General features: G+C 36.3%; 1 protein-coding gene across 2 annotated transcripts in view; it reads left to right on the forward strand.

Annotated features, from left to right (window-relative positions):
• The window catches only part of LOC140157329 (histamine H4 receptor-like), a 173,303-nt gene that overhangs the window by 7,399 nt on the left and 144,308 nt on the right, over positions 1 to 21,596 (forward strand). The window contains exon 1 of one of the 2 annotated variants that reach the window (XM_072180478.1): positions 12,267 to 12,705. The exons of the other annotated variant lie outside the window; for it this stretch is intronic. The gene's annotated coding sequence lies outside the window, so the exon portion shown is untranslated. Of the gene's footprint in view, positions 1 to 12,266; positions 12,706 to 21,596 lie in introns of those variants that run through there. 2 annotated transcript variants of the gene reach the window in all.

Raw genomic sequence — 21,596 nt, forward strand, 5'->3', positions numbered from 1 at the left:
GATAACTTTTCGGGGACCTAGCGGATAACTTTTGGTGACAATATACCTGGTGACCTCTTTGGAGACTTCCTGTTGACCTTTTGGGGAATGCAGAAATACAAATCCATGAGTATGCACACATTTATTACACAGTTAGTAAGCTTATTATTTAAATTGTAGTTTTTCGAGAAATACAACTCTGTAGGCATAGCAGTTTGGCTTATAAAGTGCTATCTTGCAATAAGAAACTTGAAAGTGTACAATGTAAATTGTAGTTATTGTACAAAAATATTCTTCTGATGTAATTTGGTTCACACCTTTATAAGGTGCATACCTTAATTAATGTACAACCAAATTGTTATAGCATATGTATTACAGTACCTAAATGTGACACAGCCTATAATGTTTATTTATATCAAATATTATAATTTATTTACAACAAATAGCTTTAAACATAAAGCTTATATCAGTTAATTGACACATTAGCTGATGATTAGTAATTTAATTGACATTAATTTACTGTCAAAATCATGTATGATTTACTAGAAAAGACGATACTAAAACATTCAAATGTGTCATATATTAGGTACATGTATAAAGACTGCATCAATATACAAATCATTTCATACACATTTTCCTACCTGCATTATCATATGAAATCAAGCATTCAATGCTTTATAATTCCTACAGCATGTTCCAGATTAATCAGTAAACATCTTGTAATGTCCTACATGTAAATCCTTAAATTTTTAACCACAAATAACTTGAATATTCTGCACAATATATTCCAACTGCCAACAGCTAGCTGCTCCATTTTGAATTCATTCAGTGACCTTTGACCATATACCCACCCACAATGCATTCTTAAGATGCTTTATGCTATTTTCAAGGTCAAATTAAAAGCGGGTAACTCCTGCAAATAATCTATGTTTCTGGGAACCTTCTGTGTAACTCATTTGAAATATTTGAGTTTTTGGGAGACTTCCGGATGTCTACCCGAAAACTTTTGGATAACTTAATTAGGTATCCGCAAGGTATCCGTTAGCGGGCACTTTCGGATAACTCTGGAAAAGGTACCCGAAAGGTTTCTGATGACCACCGAATGGTCATCGGGTGGTCACCGGGAAACTTTTCGTTTTGCTATGGGTAGTTGTTTAACTTAAAAAGTTGATAATATTAAGATGATGTTGGAATATTACTTGAATATACATTCTGTATAATTGATATACAGAAGGCGAAGGAGAATAAGAACGAGTGTGTGAGGGGGTGAGTAGGGGTGTGTATTTGGGGTGCGAGGCAGGGGTGGGTGCGGCCGGCTGTGAGTGTTGGTGTGTGATATGAGTAGGATGAAGAGAGAGACATAGTCCATAGAGAATAGAGACATAATTACATAAACCATTAAGCAACAACACATGGACTTGCAGCTAAGAAGCGCACACCCTAGACATTCCACAATTAACATTCGCAGGCAGGATCAGCTCAATCCCCGAGTTTCGTACAGGTTATACGAGACAATTAGCAGTAAGTTCCTTGTCCGGGGGAATTTCAACTCAATGAGATAATAATGAGATATAATATTTTGTAACACGTTTGAATGTGATAGGCTGATTAAATTAAAATCATCGGTCACTGCATATATACTTGTACATTTGCATATACTTATACTTACAACTGCTGGCTTCTGCAGTCTTGCGGAAGATTCCGAAAACATCATTTGATTGAATACCAATCGCTTGTCGCTAGAAGAAATTAAGTCAATCGCAGTCCAGCGAACATGCATTCACAGTTTATGTAGCACTGGTACTGGAAAGTTTATATTAATGACACACTTGATTAAATTTTTAGGTTCAGAATCTTTAACAGAATCTTCTTATATTTTGTGGTCTTTCCATCAATGTTATTCAATATCTATACATGATGTGGATCGGTTATAATGGGTTTTGTGCTTTGTTTTCTATGATTGGAACAAAAGCAGTAGAAAATCAAAACTAATCCTGCCTCAAGCCAACAGACGGGGCAATCGATCACCCACTACAAACAAGTTCGTTCTTTTGTATGTATGTAAAATTGAGCCATATGAACATAGGTAACAGGTACACATAGCTTAGCTTAGCTCTCCAATGTTAGTTTGTAGGGCCCTGGTGCTCACCTATTATATTATGAGAAATCAGTGGCATACCGACAGGGGGGCAGAGGGGGGAACGTGCCCTGGCTAACCCTTAAGAGGGCACCGAATTGAACAAATTCAGCATGGATTCTGCGCCCATTCAAACGATGAAAGCACAAAATCATTTAAAAGATCCATAAGACCGATATTCATCTTCATTATAACCAAAATTAATGAGTGATAGGCCATATTTGTGAAAATTTTCTCGCGCTCCGCGCGAAATTGTTTCAAGTGTGTGTGTGTGTTTGTGTGTGTGTGTGTGTGGGGGGGGGGGGGTGTGTTTGTGTGTGTGTGGGGGGGTGGGGGGTGTGTGGGGTGAATTAGGAATTAGAATTTCCGATTTGATGATATACATTATTAGGATCACATAGACAGGATAAGTAAGGACAGGAAAAAAAGATGAGTGAACTTTGAGGTGAAGGTATCAATTGCATGTTATTTATAAATAGTTAATGAATTAAAGCTGTAATATTAGTCTTGTTCGAACATAAATATCCTGAGATTAATTTTTTTATTGTAAAAAGTGAATCTTGAATACCTGATATTTCAAACTCTCTCTTTTAAAGAAATGTTGCACAATTGGTTCCACATTTAAGTCTTTTGAGACTTTTTGGTCCGCAGACAAATCCATTTTCAAAATAATGCATTTTTACCAGGTATGTGAATTATATCGATGCTGAGTCTTATAATATAAAAATATGATGATTTGAAAATAGAAAAACTTGATACAGATGATCGTCGTCGTCTGCTTCATAATAGCCGTTTGTATATTATTAGACCAGCGTATTTCTCACTGATTCTGCATATCACCCATTGCTGGTGACTCGGCCAATTTATACGCTGTGCTATACCAGTCGGAGGTGAGGATATACTAGAGACCAATGTAACTGATTATCAAGCAATTACTATTCTAATATGAGGAGCACGGATAAAATACATAATACTCAATTATATAGGGGACAATTCTCCATCGAGGTTGTGGAAGTCAAAGTCGTTTGTAAGCATGGCATATAATACGCTACACACCAATAAAGCCATACAGCTTTTAGCTATTTCTGTTATTTATAATTGTGACATCACCGAATGATGGACATCTGAAAGTCATTGCTCCGGGCATCAGTTTTTGTTGTCTTTATGCCCTATGTTTCTTCAAAACATTGTATTTGTTCATGCTTTAGTGCTGGAATAGGATTGTTCCCGCTGAAGGGGATCTGGCTATGGTCAGTTCGACATTGTCATTTTGGACCGTGAACCCCGTTGGTTTGAACGGGGGGGGGGTAGAGTTAATCTGTCACATGGTTGGGATCGGGTCATCAATCAACTTCCTCATCGATTGACCTCGGATGACCCTAAATCATCCACCCACCTGAAGGCCAAAGGTTTTGGCCGAAACGTCGGTGATTCCTTCTGACCAAAAAGTGAGTTTTTCTGGTTGACCAGATTTAATTATCTACTAATTTATTACAAGATATTTCATGCAACCTTCTCAGCTCTAGAGATGATCACTTCGTAGAGAGCAATATATAAGGCTAGACTGGCGAGAATTTCGTCATGAATATTTGTGGAATTCGTAACAGGTGAATTTTGATGTGTTATTATAAAACCGTATTTCACCGATTTTTGTATGATATTGTTTGTTGACAGAAAACTACAATGTATATAAGATGCTAACGGTAAGGTGTTACGTTACCACTTTTGCACTTACTCATACATCCTATAAAATAATTTAGAATAAGTTTAACACAATGTTTCAAGCAGATCTCGTCACTATTTCATACATGAAATAGGTCACGTAGAAATGTCTTCTTATATTTTGGCGTCTTTCTATCAATGTTATTCAATATCTATATATGATGTGGATCGGTTAGAATGGGTTTTGAGGTTTGTTTTCTATGATTGGAACAAAAGCAGTTGAAACTAATCCTGCCTCTAGCCAACAGACGGGCCAATCGATCACCCACAACTTTGTATGGATGTAAAATTGAGCCACATGAACATCCTTACCTCATCCTCTCCCGTAGGTGTATAATACTTAGTAATGAAGAATCTTTAAAGTTATTTGAACTGTACAACACAATTAATAGTGTGATTCACTTCAGGCCTTCTCAAATAGTTTATTTGAAGTGCTAACTGGACAATTTTAGGGATCATAGAGTGCCAACATGTCAAGGAAGGACTTTGCGAAGTATCGCGGGTACATAGCGGGTAAGGTGAAGTTGTGTCATATCGGGGGTCCTGGGGGCAGCGCCCCTGTAAGCTCTTGGATTTTAAGGCCCAGGTTGGGTATTTTCACCCCTTTTTGTTTAAAATTGATGTAAAATAAATACCGTGCGCCACTTCGACTTACTCCAAGCGCCACAAGTGGGGCGCGCGCCGCCAGTTGAGAAGGCCTGGTGTAATTTATCTTGCAAAACAGATGCCCGTTTTTTGGTGCCAGAGCCAACTTTCTTATTCATTACTGCATACCACATATGAAGTGGAACTTATTTACTATTGAGTGCCTCGATAATAACACTAAACTAACATCATCATTTAAGTGAAGACTAATGAAAACTAAACAGTAAGTGCAAGCTGCACTTGAGAATCTCATTTTACTGCTGAAAATATAATGTTCTTCGTTGATCGTTGTAAAACTATTACTAGAGTAATTTAATTAGTATAGTAAAAGAGTATTTTGACCCAGAATTTAAAGAAAGGCCGATATGTGTTTTTTGTGGGGTGTCACGAAACGACCCATGACGATTTGGACCTTGATTTAAAAGCCTGAAAATAATAATTGCGACTCCTTTGTCGGCTTCACACTCTCGACGCGTAATGTAGTTAGCATCGATTGTCATGGATGTATCGCTCATAAACATATATTCACCTTTGTACCAAAGTGTCACATTCCATGTACATTCCACTCTCTCCCTCTCATTGAAGCACATGTTTACCGTATCCCTCGTATAGCATATAAACCAATTGAATTTAACTAATAATCTGTAACCAAAATCTCACTCCAAATAGCGAGCCAATTTAACGGTCATAGGCAGAGAAGTGACAAAATTAATTTACCTGCAAGGGCCGTACAGTGATCTAGTCCATAGAAGCCAATTCACTTCTAAAACATTATCAGAAATTGCTGCCGAATCGTTGAAAGCTATAGTGACGGTCTTATCCTCTCTGAATCCAGATAATTAACTAACAAGCATAACAACTACACCGGTATTAAAGATAAACCACATTTCTTATTTCGATTTCAACTTATAGCGCGATTCTTAAAACAGTAAAGTGAATAGACACACGCACACGTAGTCGGGAAACATCAGATTTTTCCAATTGCTCTGGGGTTTCATCAAGGGGCGAAAACTGCTATCAACAAGCTTCAAGAGAGGGTATTATCTTAATGAATCAAAATGTTTTATAAGTGTAAGGGTATTGTTTTTCTTACCGTTTAGTATCTTAATGCATTCGCATGCCTATAGTTGGGCAGGGGAAACCGAGGCGTGTTGCCTAACTTGAATCATGTTGGCTTAAAATGGTGCATTTAATTAATTAACTCCCCTTGAATACGTAGTTGATAGCCTAAGGCTATGCACGTGATTGCTCTTGTAATAAGAATTAATCAGGCTCAAACAGGCTCAAATTAAAGGTGATATACCGGTACACTACTCCGAAAAATTGAAGGATCCGATTTATTTATTTACATTATTCAAAAACAGTATTAATATTGTAAATGAATATCATTTCAATCAGTAATGTTCAAGCAACTTCACACTTACACCACCGTGTACTGAAGGAATATGACACTGAAAAACATTTTGGTCAGTACATGAGACAAAAACAAAGAAAGGATGCAAATCAGAGTTTATCCTTCTGATTTTTTAGTAGTGTATATGAAAATCTTCATCATTCTAGACAGACATGATTGACTGTTCCATGCATAGCAGTGTGTTCTGTTATTATAATATCACAAGACTGTGAGTCTGTAAGACTCATTTAGCTGGGTGTTGAGCCTTCTCCATACTTCTTTGGCGTGACAGGTTCTAAGAAGAAGGTATGTCTTCATGGCCGCATCTCTTTCTGATCTCAGCATGAGGGTCTTGTCTGTCATCCGGCTTGGCATTCTACATTTTCCAACCACCTTTTCTGCGACTTATTCTACAGCTTTCTCGAACATCGCGTACCTCTCAGAAATTGGCGTCGGGATGTTGTCACACTGGAGGATCTGGAATCTGTTTGAGAGTTCAGTCTGGAAATGGTTCTTAGTATGAGTATGTTGCAGCTTCTTCCAGTTGTACTTGGGCCTCTTACAAGGTTTACCTTTGGTGGTTCGAAGGCTGGTGTGCAGTCGTATGCTGAGTATTCGGTGGTCTTAATCCAGCTGTATAGAGTTATAAGCTCGGCAATTGCGCAGGGAATTTACCCACTTACTGTTGACATGGATGTGGTCCACTTGTTGATTTGAGCCTGTTGGATGTATCCATGTCCAAAGACGAGTTCTGGGTAGGGGAAATCTTGAATGAGAAGGACGGAGCTTTAATTGCTTACAAGTTATATACCCCCTGCTCTATAATGTTAAAATTTAAAAAAAAAAAGCTTCACATGTCGATATGGTATAAGACCCAAAATGTCAATGAATCTGATATCAAATAAATCATGTCTTTTATGAGCTTAAAATCCGACTTTTAACAGCCAGATAGATTTTGAAATGAAAATATTTAGCAACAAATGATATCAGAATTTATCAGAATCCCCTTTCTGTTATATAAATAATCTTGCCCCCCTTGTCTTTGACTTGTCAAATATCCTTCCCTTACGTTGCAATTGTCAAGATCGTAAGACTTATACTGTCTGTTCTAATCGATTTCTGTAGTATTGTGAAACACAAACCAGCATACTCAATAGTCATCTATTTGGGAAAAGGGGATACTTTAACATTTTGCCTATTTTTGCATTTTTCTCAAAAATTATAGCGCATTGGTGACAAGTAAGATATGTATATTATAGGGGCAAGGACTACAACTACTGCACTGGAAATTTTATTTCAACACATAAAACAGTTGTGGAGTTACAGTCAAAAATGAGGGAAAACCAATATTTGATCAATAAATCAATAACTACTTGCCGTGAGTTGCTGAATTTTCAATGCAGTAGTTGTAGTCCTTGCCCCTATAATATACATATCTTACTTGTCACCAATGCACTATAATTTTTGAGAAAAATGCAAAAATAGGCACAAAATTGGCCAGGGGTGTAGTACCCCCTTAAGGGTACTTGCCCATCAATTTCATTCAGGGGCGTGTTTGAAAAACGGCACAGCGCATTAGTAAAAAGAATAAAAAATACTAAAATTTTCACCAGGGTTCGAACCACTGCCAATAAATTGCACTATGAATGCTAAAGATGCCTATTGTGCCACGGTGACTGTGGTTAACATTCGGCGATTTTCAAAGATATACATATCAACACGTTTCTAGTGTATTGAAAATCAGATTTTGGTAGGAATACAGTCATAGAAAGACATATGACTCTACTTGTCTGTTTGTTTTTCATTTAATACAAATTAATTTTGATGAATTGAACTGGTACGACTCATGGACTCGTGATAAACGACGATTAATTTTGTAATAATCAAATGAAAACCCTGGGTCACTCACGACGTCATTTGTAATTCATGTCAAAACCTGGGGATGACCACACACATCCGTTTTACTGTATACGTGCGCAATCAATACTCAATGATCCAGACAATACCGTTTGAATATACCGCCCTATGTATGCACCTGCTTGAAACATCTTGTCACTTGCGGGAATATATACTATAGGCCTACCCTAATAGCTTACAATAGATACCCCACCGTAAATAGCTCTCTTCATTACCGCGCAGTGTACGTACTTTTGAACCATATTTTGTTCAAAAATTATAGGAAGGGACTGTTTTCAGCTAAAATGTTGGTTATCAGCAGATGCTTAATGATACCGGGAAGTGTTGCAAAAAGGTAAGCGTATTCTTTATTTATTCAAAATATCACATATCAATGAATTTAAATTGGAAATCCAAAAAGGAAATGTCAGGTCAAAATTCTCACCTTAGAATTATTGTGAAATAAAATCGAACCAAATTTAGGCTCCGCAAACAACGTCCAATTATTTCCATTGGTGTTTGCTACACGTGCATATAATAAATTATGATTTGGGGCTAATTTGAGAAGAGTTAATGCCTCGAGTTTCAAAATACACCGAGTGATGTTTTTTGATCAAAAACATCGACAATTCAAGACTCTGTAAAAACAAATCAAGAATTTTCTGGGATAATTGCAAATAAGTATAATGAAAGTTGCATCATTAATTTCCTGACTATGATATTTAGTTGTGGGAAAAGATTACTTTAATGTTTTGGCGGGATTATTTCCCGCCAAAAATTTCAACCAAAAAGAGCATGTAGCCTTAAGTGTCGTATTACTCAAACCATGGATCACATAAACCTTGTCTAAAATGTAACACCTACCGTAAACACTTTATTTTCGGGGGCTTTAATCCCAAACGATGACTTGGTAACCAATGGCAACATTTCATGGCTTGTTATGCAATCTTAACCGATCAATTTTGATTGAGATGAAATACTAGTACTCACATCAATATGATACCTGCTTTGTTGTGGGGTTCGTTGTGATGTTTCGAGGATATTGAATTTTATATGTAGTTATGTAATCTCGTAAAAGGGTAACAAAATGAAGACGATGTTGGAATATTACTTCAATATCCATTCTGTACAATTGAAACACAGATAGGCGACGGAGAATATAAGAACGATTGGGTGGGTGCGGCCTAGCGTGTTGGTGTGGATATGAGTAGCATGAAAAGACATATATACATAGAGACAGATATACAGACGGAGACGGAAAAGAGTTGGAGTAAAAATGATATATATATATATATATATATATATAGATTTTTGGAAACGCGCTTGTATTGGCTAGGCTGATTAAATACAAACCATCGATCACTGTATATACCTATACTTGCCGATTACTCGCTTCTACAGTCTCGAGGTAGATTTCAAAAACATCATTTAGTTGAAACAAATTGCTTGCTAATAGAAGAAATAAAGTCAATCAGATCCAGTGTTGGAAAGTCTACATGAATGACATACTTGTTTGTGCTCTGTGTGATATTTATAAATGCTCTCATGAGGGGTAACTTGTACATTATATTTTTAGAGTATAAGGGTCAGGATCTATAACACCTTTCTGGTCGTTGAAAGTCTACTTTAGTAACGACCTGTATGTGTTTGTGTTATGTGTAAGTGTGATCTGAATTCTCTTTTTGGCTTCGTTTGTCTCTGAAGCTTGTTGATACACGCAAATGCGTTAATAATAGCCTATAGGAAAAAGGCATCATACATTCTGACACATTACCCTGAAATATAAGACAAACAAACTAGAACTAACAGGTCATGGCTCCCTGAGGCTGGTATAATAAGTAGTAAATCAAAGACTATGCGAATTAATAATGTGCTCATCGAATTGTGTCAAAGTACCAAGTATCAGATGGTGACAAATATAACAAGTTTAAGCACATCATTAAGGTATATTGTGAAATTGAATAGGATGGCAAGCATACAGCTGCTAGCTGGTGAAGTTATCAAGAAAAGAACACGACATTATTGATTCATGCTAACTTCTAGAATTTCTCACTTCGTATGGATAGAAAGTCCTTCCGTTACTTATTTTGTCAACATTTTAGCAAGTCTTATTAGAACAGATTTAAATGTGCAGCAGGTGGAAAAATAACTAGCGTAGATAGGCCTATTTTATTGTCTGTGTTTATTGATTCTTCAGATTGTCTTATTATTGGGACATTTTTCTGTATGAAGACCGCAACGTTTATTGTCCTCTATATTTATTCCGAAATTTCGACGATGCTTCAAGAATTAGGTTATTACATTGATTGCAGTATTATTTTCTTCAATACATTTGAATTAAACACTAGGTTATGCCAATTACTTGGGCAATAAGTTTATTGCAGGATATTTCATGTAACCTTCCCAGAGTTCTTAACAGGTGATCAAGGAATTCCTAACGGGTGAATTTTGCTGTGTTATTTTAAAACCGTATTTCACCGATTTGTGTAGGATATTGTATGTTGACAGAAAGCTATAATGTATATAAGATGCTAACGGTAAGGTGTTACGTTACCACTTTTGCACTGACCCATACATCCTACATAATAACCTAGAACTAGTTTAACACAATGTTTCAAGCAGATCTTGCCACTATTTCATATACACCTATCCGACTTCGCCATTACTGCGGTGTCCCCGATGTAAAACTGCGGTGTCCCGAGGTCGGGGGTTCTATCCATTATTTATTGTGTGCTATACAGAATTGTACCCGGGAATTGTACACAACAGTGATATTCAATACACAATCATGAGTATTGAATTACGAATTAAATCTCCCGCTCTGGTACATCTGTGTTGCCGTCAATAGAGGGCCAAATACAGTAAACGCTTCTCGGATTGGTGTATAGGAAATATGTCACGTGGAAATGTCTTCTTATATTTTGCCGTCTTTACATCAATGTTATTCAATATCTATATATGATGTGGATCGGTTAAAATGGGTTTTGTGCTTTGTTTTCTATGATTGGAACAAAAGCAGTCGAAAATCAAAACTAATCCTGCCTCTAGCCAACAGACGGGGCAATCGATCACCCACAGCTTTGTATGGATGTAAAATTGAGCCACATGAACATAGGTAACCAGTACACTTAGCTTAGCTTATAGCTCTCCACTGTAAGTTTGTGGGGCCTGGGTGCTCACCTATTATATTATGAAAAATCAGTGGCGTAGCGGGGGGGGGGGCACGTGCCCTGGGCGCCATCCTTAAGGGGACACCAAATTCAGCATGGATGATTCTGCGCCCATTCAAACGATGAAAGTCGAGAAAGTTGTAGAATACGTCGCAGAAAAGGTGGTTGAAAAATTTATTTCAGTACAAAATCATTTAAAAGATCCATAAGACCGATATTCATCTTCATTATAACCAAAATTAATGAGTGATAGGCCATATTTTGTGAAAATTTTCTCGCGCTCCGCGCGCAATTGTTTCAAGAGAGAGGGGGGGGGGATTAGGCATCCATTGCCTGGGAGCCACAACCCCTAGATACGCCACTGTGAGAAATTAATCACGTAAACACAGTACGAATAGGCATTTTACATACATGTACAGTAATCGTTTTTTCAGAATGTAATCAGATGCCAATTATGAATTAGAATTTCCTATTTGATGATATACAATATTAAGATCACATAGACAGGATAAGTAAGGCGGAATACAAATGATGGCTGAACTTTGAGGTGAAGCTATCAATTGCATTTAATTTATAAACAGTTTACTGAATTAAAGCTGTAATTGGTTTTGTTCGAACTTAAATATCCTGAGATTAATATATTGATATTGGTTGCGGATATGAAATTGATCAATATAGAAAAATATTAAGCTTTTTTTTTGTTTTATTGTAAAAAGTGAGGTACCTTTAATAAAGACGCGCTTAACTGATATTTCAAACTCTTTCTTTTAAATTGTTTCACAATTGGTTCCACACAAGTCTTTTGAGACTTTTTGGTCCGCAGACAAATCCGTTTTCAAATGTATTTTTTTACCAGTCACGTTATTTATATTGATGCCGAGTCTTATAACATAAAAATATGATGATTAGAAAATAGAAACGCTTCATAAAATCCGTCTGCACGTTTTTGACTCGCGTATTTCTCGCGTAATCTGCATTGTCACCCATTGCTTGTGGCTCGGCCAATTTATACGCAGTGCTGGAGGTGAGGATATACTAGAGACCAAATGTAACTAATTATCAAGCAATTACTTATCTAATTATGAGGAGCACGGATCAAATACAAAATACTCAATTACATAGGGGAAAATTCTCCATCGAGGTTGTGGACGTCAAAGTCGTTCATAAGCATGGCATATTTTGTGGCTGCATTGCTCTACATAAAAATACATTCCAAGTGATCGATTGATATAATACGCCATATACAGCTTTTAGCTATTTCTCTTATTTGTAATTGTGACATCGCCGAATGATGGGCATCTAAAAGGCATTGCTCCGGGCACAAGCTTTTGTTGTCTTTATGCCCCATGTTTCTTCCAAACATTGTATTTGTTCATGCTTTAGTGCTGGAATCCGGGGCTGGAATAGGATTGTTCCCGCTGAAGGCGATCTGTTAATACCACGGCTATGGTCAGTTCTTAACTGGAACATGAACAATTGAGACAGACATCCTCAAACGATAAGATATATGTACATCGGTCTGGTGAAGAAACCACAACCGCCAGTCCTAATCTAAAGATGGTCAGTTGAACGTGAGCTATACGATTACGAACGATTTTTTTGCCTCCAGTTGGGACATACATCCTGAAAACTAAAAGATACGTCGCTCGGGAGAAGATAAATACAATTGTAGAAGTAATTATATAGCCTGCAAGAACTACATCACTGCTTTACTATTGGATGGTAATTTGTGTACGACTATTAAAGTTCATGGATACATCATCGTAAGTATTTTTTCTGAATAGTATTTTTTTTAAACCAAACAAATAAATAATATTGTTACCGTAATAATAAAATTTCGTATAACTTCGTATAAAAGTTACGATTTTGATGACAGCCAAACTAGTGGATTTTTGTTTTTATCACGTATATTGGGAGTTAAAACCTTTCTTTGACACAAGTGGACATTTGTAGTAGGATATGTGTCACTGCTTAATATGTATCCCTGCTTAACATTACCATCTTTGTTGTTCTAGAAATACCTGGATTCACAGAATAAAAAAATGAAATATTGAGAAATTAACTTACAGCTTTTTATCCCGCAGAAAGTAGCAATATGTAGATACCTCTGGAAGTAACGCACCTCTCTTTATCTTTGGGAACTTTTGCCGAAATACAATGAATTTTTGTGGCGGCACTGTAACATCCTTTCCTCATCCTCAGGTGTAATGTTTTTATTTCAAATTACAATGTATAAAATACTTAGTAATGAAGAATCCTTAAAGATTATTGAAATGTATGCAACACATTTTAGTGTAATTTATCTTGTCAAAAGAGATGCCCGTTGTCTTTGTGCCAGAGCCAACTTTCTTATTCATTACTGCATAGCACATATGAAGTGGAACTTATTCACTATTGAGTGCCTCGATGATAACACTAAACTAACATCATCATTTAGGTGAAGGCTAATGAAAACTAAGGAGTAGGTGAATGCTGCACTTGAGAATCATTTAACTGCTGAAAATATAATGTTCTTCATTGATCGTTGTAAAACTATTACTAGAGTAATTTAATTAGTTTAGTACATGTAAAAGAGTATTTTGACCCAGAATTTAAAGAAAGGCCGATATGTGTTTTTTGTGGGGTGTCACGAAACGATGCATGACGATTTGGACCTTGATTTAAAAGCCTGAAAATAATAATTGCGACTCCTTTGTCCGCTTCACACTCTCGACGCGTAATGTTATTAGCATCGATTGTCATGGATGTATCGCTCATAAACATATATTCACTTTTGTACCAAAGTGGTCACATTCCATGTACATCCCCCTCTCTCCCTCTCATTGAAGCACACGTTTACCGTATCCCTCGTATAGCATATACCAATTGAATTTAACTAATAATCTGTAACCAAAATCTCACTCCAAATAGCGAGCCAATTTAACGGTCACAGGCAGAGAAGTGATTTACCTTCAAGGGCCATTCAGTGATCTAGTGCATGGAAGCCAATTCACTTCTAAAACATTACCAGAAATTGCTGCTGAGTCTTTGAAACCTACAGTTTTATTCCCATAATTAACTTCCAAGCACAACAACCACACCGGCAAGATACATCACATTTCGTATTTTACTTCAAATTATAGCGCTATTCTTAAAACCGTAAAATGAATATACAGTAAGCCAAAAAATTAAGGTACCAGGTATGTTCACCTCCTGTATATCCTAAACAAAGACAGATATGTCATAATTGGAACCGACAGCTAATAGCTGCATTTTTTAGCTCGAATTTAAGACCTCATTTGTTGAAATTGTTCAAGAAATAAAGACATGACGATCCAAAAACCCAAGGAAGATGCAAATGTAAAAGTTGCAGTTTGCCACATTGCACGCCCTATTGATTTGTACACAACGCGTTCGCGAACAAGAGAACTAGCGCCGTGCTTCCATTAATCAGTCCGGTCCGACTGCCTGATCAGGAAGTACTGCCGAATCAGGCAGTATGTTGCCGAGTTAGGCAACACAGGCTTTGGTAACCCTTCCGAATTCGACAGACTAAGGACTAAATTGTTCATGGTGATTTTATAAAAGATCGGGGGAAATGTTACGTTGACACACATGAGCTACATGTAAGTTGACAATTTTTCACCGGGCGAAAAAAAATTCCACCGGGAGAAAATAATTTAAATAACAAAACAATTTCTAACGGTTTTTTAAAAATTTAATTTAAATATGCAAATTAACTTTATTTTAACTAAAATTGATGAAAAATTACTACTAATTGTACATTCATTGATAATTTTATATATTTTACCTACTTCTTTACTCTAAACCAAGAAATAACGGTATATTAAAAGATGCTCTATTTGAAATAGAACATTGCACTGTGGGATACCATACTGCCTGACTCGGCAACATACTGCCTGATTCGGCAGTACTTCCTGATCAGGCAGTCGGACCGGACTGTTAATTAGCACGTTAAAACTAGCGTCATGCTTTCATTGATTAGAACACAAAAGTGCAACTTTTTATTTCGTATCTTCATTAGGTTTTGGATCACCGTTTCTTTAATTCTCAACAAATTTCAACAAATAAGGTCTTAAATCAGAGCTAACGAGTACAGGCATCGACTGCTTGTTTTAATTTTGACACATTCGTCTTTATTTAGGATATACAGGGGTGAACACAACTGGTACCTTAATTCTTTTGCTTACTGTATATTAGACACATGTGGTCGGGAAACATCAGGTTTTACCAATTGCTCTGGGGTTTCTTCAAAGGGCGTGAACCGCTATTTAGAGTATCAACAAGCTTCAAGAAAGCGTATTATCTTAATGAATCAAAATGTTTTATAAGTGTAAGGGTATTGTTTTTCTTACCGTGAAGTATCTTTATACATTTGGATGCCTATAGTTGCAGGGGAAACCGAGGCGTGTTGCCTAACTTTAACCATGTTGGCTTAAAATGATGCGTTCAATTAATTAATTCGTCTTGAATACGTAGTTGATAGCCTAAGGATATGCAAGTGATTGCTCTTTTAATAAGAATTAATCAGGCTCAAACAGGCTCAAATTAAAGATGACATACAATACTCCAAAAATTAAGGGATCCGATTTATTTATTCATATTGTTCAAAAACAGCATTAATATTGTAAATGATATGAGTATCATTTCAATCAGTAATGTTCAAGCAACTGCACACTTGCACCACTGAGTACTGAAGGACTATGACACTGAAAATCACTTTGGTTTGTACCACGAAAAAGAAAAAAGAATGCAAATCAAAGTTGTAAGTTTATCCTTTTGATTTTTTTGAGTAGTGTATATGAAAATCCTCATCATTCCAGGTAGACATGATTGAATGTTTCCATAAGTAGCAGTATATGTTCTTTCAATCATTCACAAGGATATACCCATTAATGGTTTAAGTTTCATCCTGATTGATTTGGAATGGTAAAGCTAATTTATAGTAATATCTGACGAACTGTTAAGCGATTGTTATTGCCAATGAATTGTTGTACCTTATGGGACAAAAAGCAACAATGTAATCTCATTGGTTTGTGGGCAATGGCTGATCGCTTGCGTTGATGTGATTTCTGTAGGAATTTGACAGAACAGTGTGTATATTATGGTGATACAAGAGGTGGGTTCATACTTCTGACGATAGCAATAATCAATCTTCATTTACAATGAGGCTAATTGTATGTTCTTATAAAATAAGAGGGAAAGGTTTTATATACAAAGACCAATAATAGAAAATGCTCCAATTGAGACCAAACATATATCAACTTATTCCTCCAGTCCCAAGGATCAAAGAAGGGCAAAATTACATACCTGATGTAATCTTTATTTTTTTAATTTTATATGCTAAGAAAGGTTCAAGGTCATCCTGAGAGGACATATTTGGCGTCGGGTTGTTGTCACACTGGAGGAATGGAATCTGTTTGAGAGTTTAATCTGGAAATGGTTCTTAGTATGAGCATGTTGCAGCTCCTTCCAGTTGTAGTTGGGCCTCTTACAAGGTTTACCTTTGGTGGTTCGAAGGCTGGTGTGCAGTCGTATGCTGAGTATTCGGTGGTCTTAATCCAGTCATAGGTTACATACCACTAATAGGCCTGGACGATACATGGAAATACGACGAGTAATTATTTGTTTGCATGGCATCTGAAAAGACTGCATTAAAATCGCTGAAATTGATCAAGTCAAAAAAGTACTTTTTAGACTTTGATGGTTCAAAATGGTATATTTTCTCTCATTATATGAGATTTTTGTTGTAATTGTACCAAATTTCATACGCGCGGCTTCAGTTTTTAGTAAATATTCGCCCTACCATATTGTAACTTTCAGCTTCGAGGGCGCACTGCCATTTTAAGGTGTTTACGGTTCAGTGCGTTAAAACAAAAAAAAGTCTCAGGTCAAGCTATTTTGAGTTTTTGATCATTTGGCATCTAAATCATATAGTTTCACCTGATATTAGTGGCATTTAAATGTGAGAGTTCTGAATGTGAGAAAATTCCACCCGAAAATAGCCATTTTCCCATTGAAACCCGTGTAATACATAATTAGTGGTATTTAACCTATAAGCTCGGCAACTGCGCAGTTACTGTTGACATGGATTTGGTCCATTTGGTGATTTGAGCATGACATCCTCAAACGATAAGATACATGTATGTCGCTCTGGTGAAGAAATCACAACGCGAGTCCTAATCTTACAAAGATGGTCAGTTGATCGTGAGCATAGCAATAAGATACAATTACGCATCCATATCCAAAGACGAGGGTTGGTGAAATCTTGAATGAGAAGGATGGAGCTTTAATTGCTTACAAGTTATATACCCCTGCTCTATAATGTTAAAATTCACATGGCGATATGGTATAACAACCAAAATGTCAATGAATCTGATATCAAATAAATCATGTCTTTTATGAGCTTAAAATCCGACTTTTGACAGCCAGATAGATTTTGAAATGAAAATATTTAGCAACGAATGATATCAAAATTGATTTAGACATTTGCAAAGATCAGAATTTATCAGAATCCCCTGTAAATAAATAACCTTGCTTCCCTTGTATTCGACTTGTCAAATATCCGTCCCCTACGTCGCAATTGTCTAGATCGTAAGACACATACTGTCTGTTCTAATCGATTTCTGTAGTATTATGAAACACAAACCAGCATACTCAATATTCATCTATGTGGGAAAAGGGGATACTTTAACATTTTACCATGTACACACTAGACAGTAGTCACTTTGTTCAACAGGTATCAACCATGGATCACATAAACCTTGTCTAAAATGTAACACCTACCGTAAACACTTTATTTTCTGGGGCTTTAATCCCAAACGATGACTTGGTAACCAATGGCAACATTTCATAACTTGATATGCAATCTTAACCGATCAATTTCGATTGAGATGAAATACTAGTACTCACATCAATACGATACCTGCTTTGTTGTGGGGTTCGTGATGATGTTTCGAGGGTATTGAATTTTATATGTAGTTATCTAATCTCGTAAAAGGGTAACAAAATGAAGATGATGTTGGAATATTACTGCAATATCCATTCTGTACAATTGTTATACATACAGGCGAAGGAGAATAAGAACGATTGGGCGGGTGCGGCCTAGCGTGTTGGTGCATTTGGATATGATTGGCATGAAGAAAGAGAGAGACATAATATACATAGAGACATATATATAGACAGAGACGAGTTGGAGTAAAAATTAGATACAGACTTGACATTTAATATGGAATACTTTTTCGCAAAATTCCATGACTGGTCTGGTAGAGGTCTGCATAAACGGCATGGGATAAATATTAATTGGGATGTGTCGGGAGATGGTGTAAAATAATTGTTTAACAGAAAATGTGTTTTCCATTAGTTTACATTATGGCCCTCATAATGTAGTAAATTAGCCAAAAATGGCGGATTTAAGGAGACTGAATTTGAATTTTGTGGTGGTAAAGATTCTGAATTTGAGCAACATTATTTTGTTATTATCAAATTTATTGAGGTTTGAAGCAATTTTATTGAACCTTAATACCGATAAGTGTTCGTCAGAACTGAAATGCACCTGTGATCTACCAGTTTTGAAAGTGGGAGGAGCTTTAAAAATATGGCTCTATAACATTGGACAACCAGGAATCCGCACAGTTGTTTTTATACCGAAAGTTTATAGCATTTGACCCCAGGGGCCATTCAAACTTGGTACATTGTAAGTGGATTCCAGCTGTGATGAATGCCAGGTGCTGACGAAGTTTAAGAAATATCACCTCAAACTCCTATAAATTTGATAATATCAGAACCACGTTGCATAAAGTTCGAAATTGTGTCCCCCACAAAGCTCAAATTCAGCCTCCCTAAATCCGCCATTATAGGCATTATGAGCACCATAATGTAAACATATCGAAAGCACATTTTCTATAAAACATTATTATTTTACACCATCTCCCGACACACCACAATTAATATTTAGCCCGTGCGGTCTATGCAGACTCCGTCCAGACAAGTCTTGGAACTATGCGAAAAATATTCCATATTAAATGTCAAGTCTGTATATAGACATTTTTGGAAACGCGCTTGAATAGGCTAGGCTTACTAAATACAAATTATCGGTTACTGGATATACTTAATACTCGCCGATTACTGGCTTCTACAGTCTCGCAATGTTGTTGTCTCGCGGTAGATTTCAAAAGTATCATTTGGTTGAAACAAATTGCTTGATAATAGAAGAAATAAAGTCAATCAGATCCGGTTCTGGAAAGTCTCCATTAATGACATACTTGTTTGTGTTCTGTGTGATATTTAGAAATGCTCTCATGAGGGGTAACCTGTACCTTATATTTTCTGGTCGTTGAAAGTCTACTTTAGTAACAACCTGTATGTTTTTGTGTGGCTTCTTTTGGTCTCTGTTGCTGAAGTTGGTTGATACTCGAAAATGCGTTAATAATTGCCTATAAGAGAAAAGGTATCATATATTCTCACACATTACCATGAAATATAAGTATAGTGAGTAGTAAATCAAAGACTATGTGAAATAATAACGTGCTCATCGAATTGTGTCAAAGTACCAAGTATCAGATAGTGGCAAATATAACAAGTTTAAGCACAACATTAAGGTATATTGGGAAATTGAATAGGATGGCAAGCATACAGCTGCGAGCTGGTGAATTTATCAAGACAAGAACACGACATTATTGATTTATGCTTACTCCTAGAATTTCTCGCTTTCTTTTTCATAGAATGTCCTTCCGATACTTACTTTGTCAATATTTCAAACAAGTCTTATCAGAACAAATTTAAATGTGAAGCATGTTGGAAAATAACTAGCTTAGAAATGTTATTTTCTATGTTTGTTGATTCTTCAGATTGTTTTATGATTGAGACCTTATATATATCTGTATGAGGACTGTAAAATTTATTGTTCTCGGTATTTATTCCGAAATTTCCATGATGATTCAATAATTGGCTTAATACATTGGTTGCTGTATTATTTTCTTCAACTCATTTGAATTAAACACTAGGTTATGCCAATTATCACTTTGGCAATAAGTTTATTACAATATATTTCATGCAACCTTCTCAGAGTAGAGATGATCTCTTCGTAGAGAGCAATATATAAGGCTAGACTGGGGAGAATTTCGTCATGAATATTTGTGAATTTTGCTATGTTATTATAAAACCGTATTTCACAGGTTTTGTATGTTCACAGAAAATGCTAACGGTAAGGTAACTTAAAAGAAACTGAGTTTACATGCATGTACAAATACAGAGAATAGCTTTTGTGATAAGCATGTTAAAGCTACCTTTGGTTTATCAAATCATAGAAACTGTTTTAGTTGTTTAAGCGTTTCAAATACCAGTTTTGCTTGATGTATATAGATAACCTTGCTCCCCTTGTATTTGACATCCCTTCCCATACGTTCCAATTGTCTAGATCGTAAGACAAAATACTGTCTGTTCTAATCGATTTCTGTAGGTTGATGAAACTCAAATCGCCATACTCAATAGTCATCTATATGGATACAGGGGATACTTTAGCATTTTACCATGCACAAACTAGACAGCAGTCACTTTATTCAACAATATACCTCCTCACTTTAAGTGTCGTATTACACATGCCCTGGCACATATAAACTCTCAAATATAACACCTATCGTAAACACTTTATCTTCTGGGGCTTTAATCCCAAACGATGACTTGGTAACTAATGGCAACATTTCGTGGTTTGTTTTGGGATGAAATACTAGTCAATATGATACCTGTTTAGTTGTAGGGTTCGTTGTGATGTTTCGAGGATATTGAATTTTACATGTAGTAAAAGGGTAACAAAATGAAGATGAGGTTGGAATATTGCTTAAATATCCATTCTGTACAATTGGTACACAGACAGGCGAAGGAGAATAAGAACGATTGGGCGGGTCCGGCCTAGCGTGTTGGAGTAAAAATGAGATTTTTGGAAACGCGCTTGAATGGGCTAGGCTGACTAAATACAAATCATCGGTCACTGGATATACTTAATACTCGCCGATTACTGGCTTCTACAGTCTCGCTTTAGATTTCAAAAGCATCATTTGGTTGAAACAAATTGCTTGCTAATAGAAGAAATAAAGTCAATCAGATCCGCTTCTGGAAAGTCTACATTAATGACATACTTGTTTGTGTTCTGTGTGATATTTAGAAATGCTCTCAGGAGGGGTAACCCATACCTTATATTTTTAGAGTATAAGGGTCAGGATCTATAATATCTTTCTGGTCGTTGGAAGTCTACTTTAGTAACAACCTGTATGTTTTTGTGCTATGTGTAAGTGTGACCTAAATTCTCTTTTTGGCTTCGTTTGTCTCTGTTGCTGAAGCTTGTTGATACTCGCAAGTGCGTTGATAATAATGCCTATAGGAAAAAGGCATCATACATTCTGACACATTACCCTGAAATATAAGGCAAGCAAACTAGAACTAACAGGCCATGGCTCCCTGAGGCTGGTATAATAAGCATTAAATCAAAGACTATGTGAAATAATAATGTGCTCAACGATTTGTGTCAAAGTAACAAGAATCAGATGGTGGCAAATACAACACGTATAAGCACAGCATTAAGGTACATTGTAATACAGCTGCTAGATGCTATCCAGACATACGATATCGCATGACCATGACATTATTGATTTATGCT

Source organism: Amphiura filiformis, chromosome 7, assembly GCF_039555335.1.
Source record: "Amphiura filiformis chromosome 7, Afil_fr2py, whole genome shotgun sequence".
In the NCBI taxonomy this organism is placed as follows: Eukaryota; Metazoa; Echinodermata; class Ophiuroidea; order Amphilepidida; family Amphiuridae; genus Amphiura; species Amphiura filiformis.